This window comes from Lytechinus variegatus, chromosome 1, assembly GCF_018143015.1.
Source record: "Lytechinus variegatus isolate NC3 chromosome 1, Lvar_3.0, whole genome shotgun sequence".
NCBI classification, from domain to species: Eukaryota; Metazoa; Echinodermata; class Echinoidea; order Temnopleuroida; family Toxopneustidae; genus Lytechinus; species Lytechinus variegatus.
In genome coordinates, this window is record NC_054740.1 from 48,344,015 (window position 1) to 48,350,379 (window position 6,365).

Here is a 6,365-nt window from a genome sequence, read left to right on the forward strand (position 1 = left end):
AAGAAGACAAAAAGAGGAAGGAAGAGAAGAATATTTAAATAGAGAGGAAGATGGGAAGAAAGATAAGAAATAAGAGAGATAGAGGAAGAGGGGAAAAGAAGAGAATAAACAGAGAGAGAGTGGAAGGGGGAGGGAGAGAATGAAAAAATTAAAAGAGAAAAAAGGGGTAAGGAAAGAAAATGAAAGAGGGATAAGTAATGGGGGAAAGAGAAAAAAAGAGGAAGAGGGAAAAGAAAGAAAAGAAAAGAAAGGAAAAGAAGAAAAAAACTAGAATTTAATTCGTCATGCGGACGAATTAGGTGGTCTGTCATGATTTGTCATTCAGTGTCGGCTGATGTATGAAATAAATCATTTAGATATCATTGATAATCTTGATCGTAGACATCCTAAGAATAAGTTTTGACCATTACTAAATGTGATTATTGATTTGGTGATGACAATCGTCAGAAATACATCTTCAAACAGATACATACAAGATAGATGATTATACCTCACGGATCAACACGGCAATGCCGACATGATCCGGGGAGGTCCGGGATAGTTTTGCCCCAGATGACTGTGAACACGGCATCAACACGGCAGCTTCACACGGATCTACACGGATCATGCCGGCAGAGCACGTCGTCAACACGGACCAATACGTCAGCAACACGGACCTACACGTCAGCTACACGGACCACCACGTCAGCAACACGGACCTACACGTCAGCAATACGGACGAACACGTCAAATGCGTTATCCATTGTGCTAGCTTATTCCCCATAGAGATTACACGTAAGCAAGTTTGAGAATTACAATTCAAATTTTGCAAGCGAAATACGGGCATGATCCCGGCATCTGATCAAAAAATGGAGGGCACATACCCAAAGCTTAGAATCTCAGCTACAACATACTAAAAGCTCAGGGAAAACTGACAAGAAACAATGGAGATATGGCTCACGAAATAGAGGAATGTCGAATCTAGTTTTGAGAAAAAGTCATGTCCCATAGAGATTACACGCAAAATACATGTGATATGAAAAAAGCAATTATAATCTGTTTTATCTTGCTAAATTTAAACTTTTATACCTTTTAATTATCATAAAGGATGATGTAAGAAGTGGTAAAAAGAAAAAAAAAGTGAAAAAAAAAATCATCTTGTTCACCCCAGGACTCGAACCCGCGCCCTTTAGAAAGCAGTCAAAGCCACGATATTCCCCATAGAGAATACACGTAAGCAAGTTTGAGAATTACAATTCAAATTTTGCAAGCGAAATACGGGCATGATCCCGGCATCTGATCAAAAAATGGAGGGCACATACCCAAAGCTTAGAATCTCAGCTACAACATACTAAAAGCTTAAAGAAAACTGACAAGAAAAAATGGAGATATGGCTCACGAAATAGAGGAATGTCGAATCTAGTTTTGAGAAAAAGTCATGTCCCATAGAGATTACACGCAAAATGAGGAAAAATGACATGCCTATTTTTATCGCTGTTTTACGCAATGATGCGTTTCTGAAAACGAAAATTCATGTCTACTGACAAGAAAGAGTACATTCTAAACTACAACACATCAAATCTGGGCGAAAAACGATCCATATTCGAGAAGTTACAACCAAATTTGCATAAATTTGATGACATCATTTTTGAGAAAATGAAATTTTTAGTTTAGGCGCCATTTTGATGACGTCATGATCAAATTGAGGGACAATGGTGACATGAAATCAAATCTACAACTCATACTCTATCGATATATGAAAACAAAATTGGGGGTCAATGGACTATTTAAAGAGCTATAGTGAATTTTCAATAGGCATGTTTTTGCCCATATATGGCCTGTAGTGAGAGCTCGCGCGCACACGTGCTGCAAACTTTAACGGGTGTTAATTTCGTTATTAATGGTCGTAGAAGGTTGATCAAGGTATCAAATTGTTCAGAATTTTATTATCAATGAAATGATGCAAAAAAACGGTGTTTCTGTGTTGTGTTAAGGCGTTACGCGCGGAAACGCGCGCGCATGCGTGCACGCGCGCAAAATTTTGAAATGCTAAGAATGACCTGAAACGTACTCTAATTTGGTCAAAAAGTGATTTTGAGCATTTTTAAATTTTGACGCGCGCGTACGCGCGCGTCGTGACGTTTAGGTGACTTTTAATGACATGACCTGATGACCCTTGACCTGAAGTTGATGTGATGTTAATTTGATTGATTTTTAATAATTGATAATGGAGATATGATTGATAATAAGATTTTACAAAATGGCGCCTAGATGACGTCATCATGATCTGATGACCTTGAAAAGCTTATTCTGACGTGTCCGTGACAGATCCTATGTATGACGAAAAAATCAGCAAAATTGATTCGGCCGATTCGGAGAAAAGTTGGCGACAAACATAGGTGCGAAAAATAAATCAATGAAATGCTAACAATTACAATTAAAATACTAGAATTTAATTCGTCATGCGGACGAATTAGGTGGTCTGTCATGATTTGTCATTCAGTGTCGGCTGATGTATGAAATAAATCATTTAGATATCATTGATAATCTTGATCGTAGACATCCTAAGAATAAGTTTTGACCATTACTAAATGTGATTATTGATGTGGTGATGACAATCGTCAGACATACATCTTCAAACAGATACATACAAGATAGATGATTATACCTCACGGATCAACACGGCAATGCCGGCATGATCCGGGGAGGTCCGGGATAGTTTTGCCCCAGATGACTGTGAACACGGCATCAACACGGCAGCTTCACACGGATCTACACGGATCATACCGGCAGAGCACGTCGTCAACACGGACCAATACGTCAGCAACACGGACCTACACGTCAGCTACACGGACCACCACGTCAGCAACACGGCATCAACACGGCAGCTTCACACGGATCTACACGGATCATACCGCATACAGCAATACGGACGAACACGTCAAAAGTCGTTATCCATTGAGCTAGCATATTCCCCATAGAGATTACACGTAAGCAAATTTGAGAATTACAATTCCAATTTTGCAAGCGAAATACGGGCATGATCCTGGCATCTGATCAAAAAATGGTGGGCACACTTGCGAAAGCTTAGAATCTCAGCTACAACATACTCAAAGCTCAGGGAAAACTGACAAGAAAAAATGGAGATATGGCTCACGAAATAGAGGAATGTCGAATCTAGTTTTGAGAAAAGGTCATGTCCCATAGAGATTACACGCAAAATACATGTGATATGAAAAAAAGTAATTATAATATGTTTTATCTTGCTAAATTTTAACTTTTATACCTTTAAATTATCATAAAGGATCATGTAAGAAGTGGCAAAAAGAAAAAAAAATTGAAAAAAAATTCATCTTGTTCACCCCAGGACTCGAACCCGCGCCCTTTAAGAAGCAGTCAAAGCCACGATATTCCCCATAGAGAATACACGTAAGCAATTTTGAGAATTACAAGTCCAATTTTGCAAGTAAAATACGGGCATGATCTCGGCATCTGATCAAAAAATGAAGGGCACACTTGCGAAAGCTTAGAATCTCAGCTACAACATACTAAAAGCTTAAAGAAAACTGACAAGAAAAAATGGAGATATGGCTCACGAAATAGAGGAATGTCGAATCTGGTTTTGAGAAAAGGTCATGTCCCATAGAGATTACACGCAAAATGAGGAAAAATGACATGCCTCTTTTCATCGCTGTTTTACGCAATGATGCGTTTCTCAAAACGAATATTCATGTTTACTAAGGAGAAAGAGTACATTCTAAACTACAACATATCGAAATCTGGGCGAAAAACGATTTATATTCGAGAAGTTACAACCAAATTTGCATAAATTTGATGACGTCATTTTTGAAAAAATGAAATTTTTAGTTTAGGCGCCATTTTGATGACGTCACGATATAATTTAGGGACATTGATGACATGAATTCAAATCTACAACTCATACTCTATCGATATATGAAAAAAAAATTGGGGGTCAATGGACTATTTAAAGAGCTACAGTGAATTTTCAATAGGCATGTTTTCGCCCATATATGGCCTATAGTGAGAGCTCGCGCGCACACGTGCTGCAGACTTTAACGGGTGTTAATTTCGTCATTAATGGTCGTAGAGAGCTAAATTTGGTATCAAATTGCTCAGAATTATATTATAAATGCAATAATGTAAAAAAAACGGTGTTTCTGAGTTTCGTTAAGGTGTAACGCGCGGAAACGCGCGCGCAAATTTTTGAAATGCTTAAAATGACCTGAAACGTACTCTCGTTTGGTCAAAAAGTGATTTTGAGCATTTTGAAATTTTGACGCGCGCGTCGTGACCTTTAGGTGACCTTTGATGACATGACCAGATGACCTTTGACCTGAAGTTGATGTGATGTTAATTTAATTGATTTTTGCTAATTGATAATGGAGATATGATTGATAATGTGATTTTACAAAATGGCGCCTAGATGACGTCATCATGACCCGATGACCTTGAAAAGCTTATTTTGACGTGTCCATGATAGATCCTATAAATGACATGAAATTCAATGAAATTGATTAAGTCTATTTTGAGATAACTTGGCGACAAGAAACATCGTTAAAAATAAATAAATAAAGTAATAAAGAAGAAATTGACGAAATTAAGAGGTGATCTGTCATAAATGACAGACCACCTAAAAATAGGAAGAGAATAATATTAAAAAGAGAGAAAGATGGGAAGAAAGATAAGAAAAGGAGAGATGGAAATAAATGTCGAATGTCCCATTGGGGGATTTGAAATCTCATCTTTTTAGGTTGGAATATCAAAAATTCTCAGTTGAAATATGTATCGTCTTGATGACTAACTTTTCGACCAGTCCATATTCAACATTTCTGCTCGCAAATCGCGCTCATGGTAATTATCTAGTTACATACGCGTCCTGTTCAGGTTCTCAAACATTGCCCAGAATGTTAAATTTTCAGGACAATATACATGAAATTTAAGTTTTAGCTTGCATATGGCTTATGAGATTATAACACATTTATGTTGCTTATAAAGTAAATCTAGGAAATGACTGTAAGGACATGGGCGTTTGCCCCCCCCCCCAACAAAAAAGAGAGAATCAAGGCTAAGAAAAAATAGAGAGAAAAGGAAAGGGATTAGGATGAAATATACTATTATTTTCCAAATATTATGTCAAAATCTATCACAACCTTGTATTTTTGTAATAAAAGTGTCAACATATTTGCTTGCTCGCTTCGCTCACTGCCAACTTCTTATTAATTTTATGTGATACGCCATATCGAGCCCCCTCGAAATTGTTGGCTCATTACGGCACTTGGACAAATCTACTTTGAGCTGCCGATCGGGGAAAATATGGGTGAAAAAAATGGCCCCTCCCCCTATTGGCGGAAGCTGGGTCCGCCCCTGACTTAGGCTTTCAAGATAAAATACAGGAAATTTCTTTTTAAAAAAATCAGATCGCGCTTCGCGTTCTCATTATTTATTTAGGCCTTGTGAGATACCTCAATGTGTTTTCAAGAATAAAATCTCAGATTTTCTTTAACGTCTACCCCCTCATCCCCTGCACCCATGCTGAATAAATACGCCACTGATGAGGATAATTAGTCGAGATTGCATATTTCCTAGAGGTTATCATTGATAATATTGAAGGGTATACTAAAACAACAGTTCAGAAACTACAGCTCCCGTTCACAATATTCTAGTAGGGCCTACTCTGGTGAGAAGTTAAACCAAATTGAACCCCCCCCCCAAAATCACTTGTGCTTCACACTCCCATTGATATTACATCATGGGCGGAAATCCCAGGGGGGACGTGTCCCACCTACTCAAAATAGTAGGGGGGGGACACAATATCAAATGTCCCCCTACTATTTTGGTCTTTGATAATCATAGAAATACATCATTCTAAATCGAAATAAAGCATGTATTCTGGGACGAGATGACCTTACTTAAGCGATGATAACCTTTTTTTTGCCCGCCCCTTGTCCCCATAGGCGGATCCAGGGGGCCGAGCTCCCCCCCCCCTCTTGGCGGAGCAAAAAAAGAAAAAAAAAGGAAAGAAAGAGAGAAGGAAAAAGGAGGAAAAGAGAGGAGAATAGGAAGAGAAGGACGACGAAGGCATGAAATAAGATGAGGGGAAGACTTGGAAAATAAAAAGAATCTTTCGTGCAACTATATAAAACTTTCGCTCGCGCTTCGCGCTCACATTGCCTATTAGGTGATTTAAATATCTTGTTCAATATGGAGTTCGAATATCAAGTTTTGAAGTCAATAAACAACACATATTTCACCTCGGAAATTGAACTTTCATTATTTTGTGTAATTTAAAATTGGTTTTTAAAAAATGCTCTGTAAAAATGTCAATTTTATGGTTTGAATGTTAACATATGCTGCTTGCGCTACGC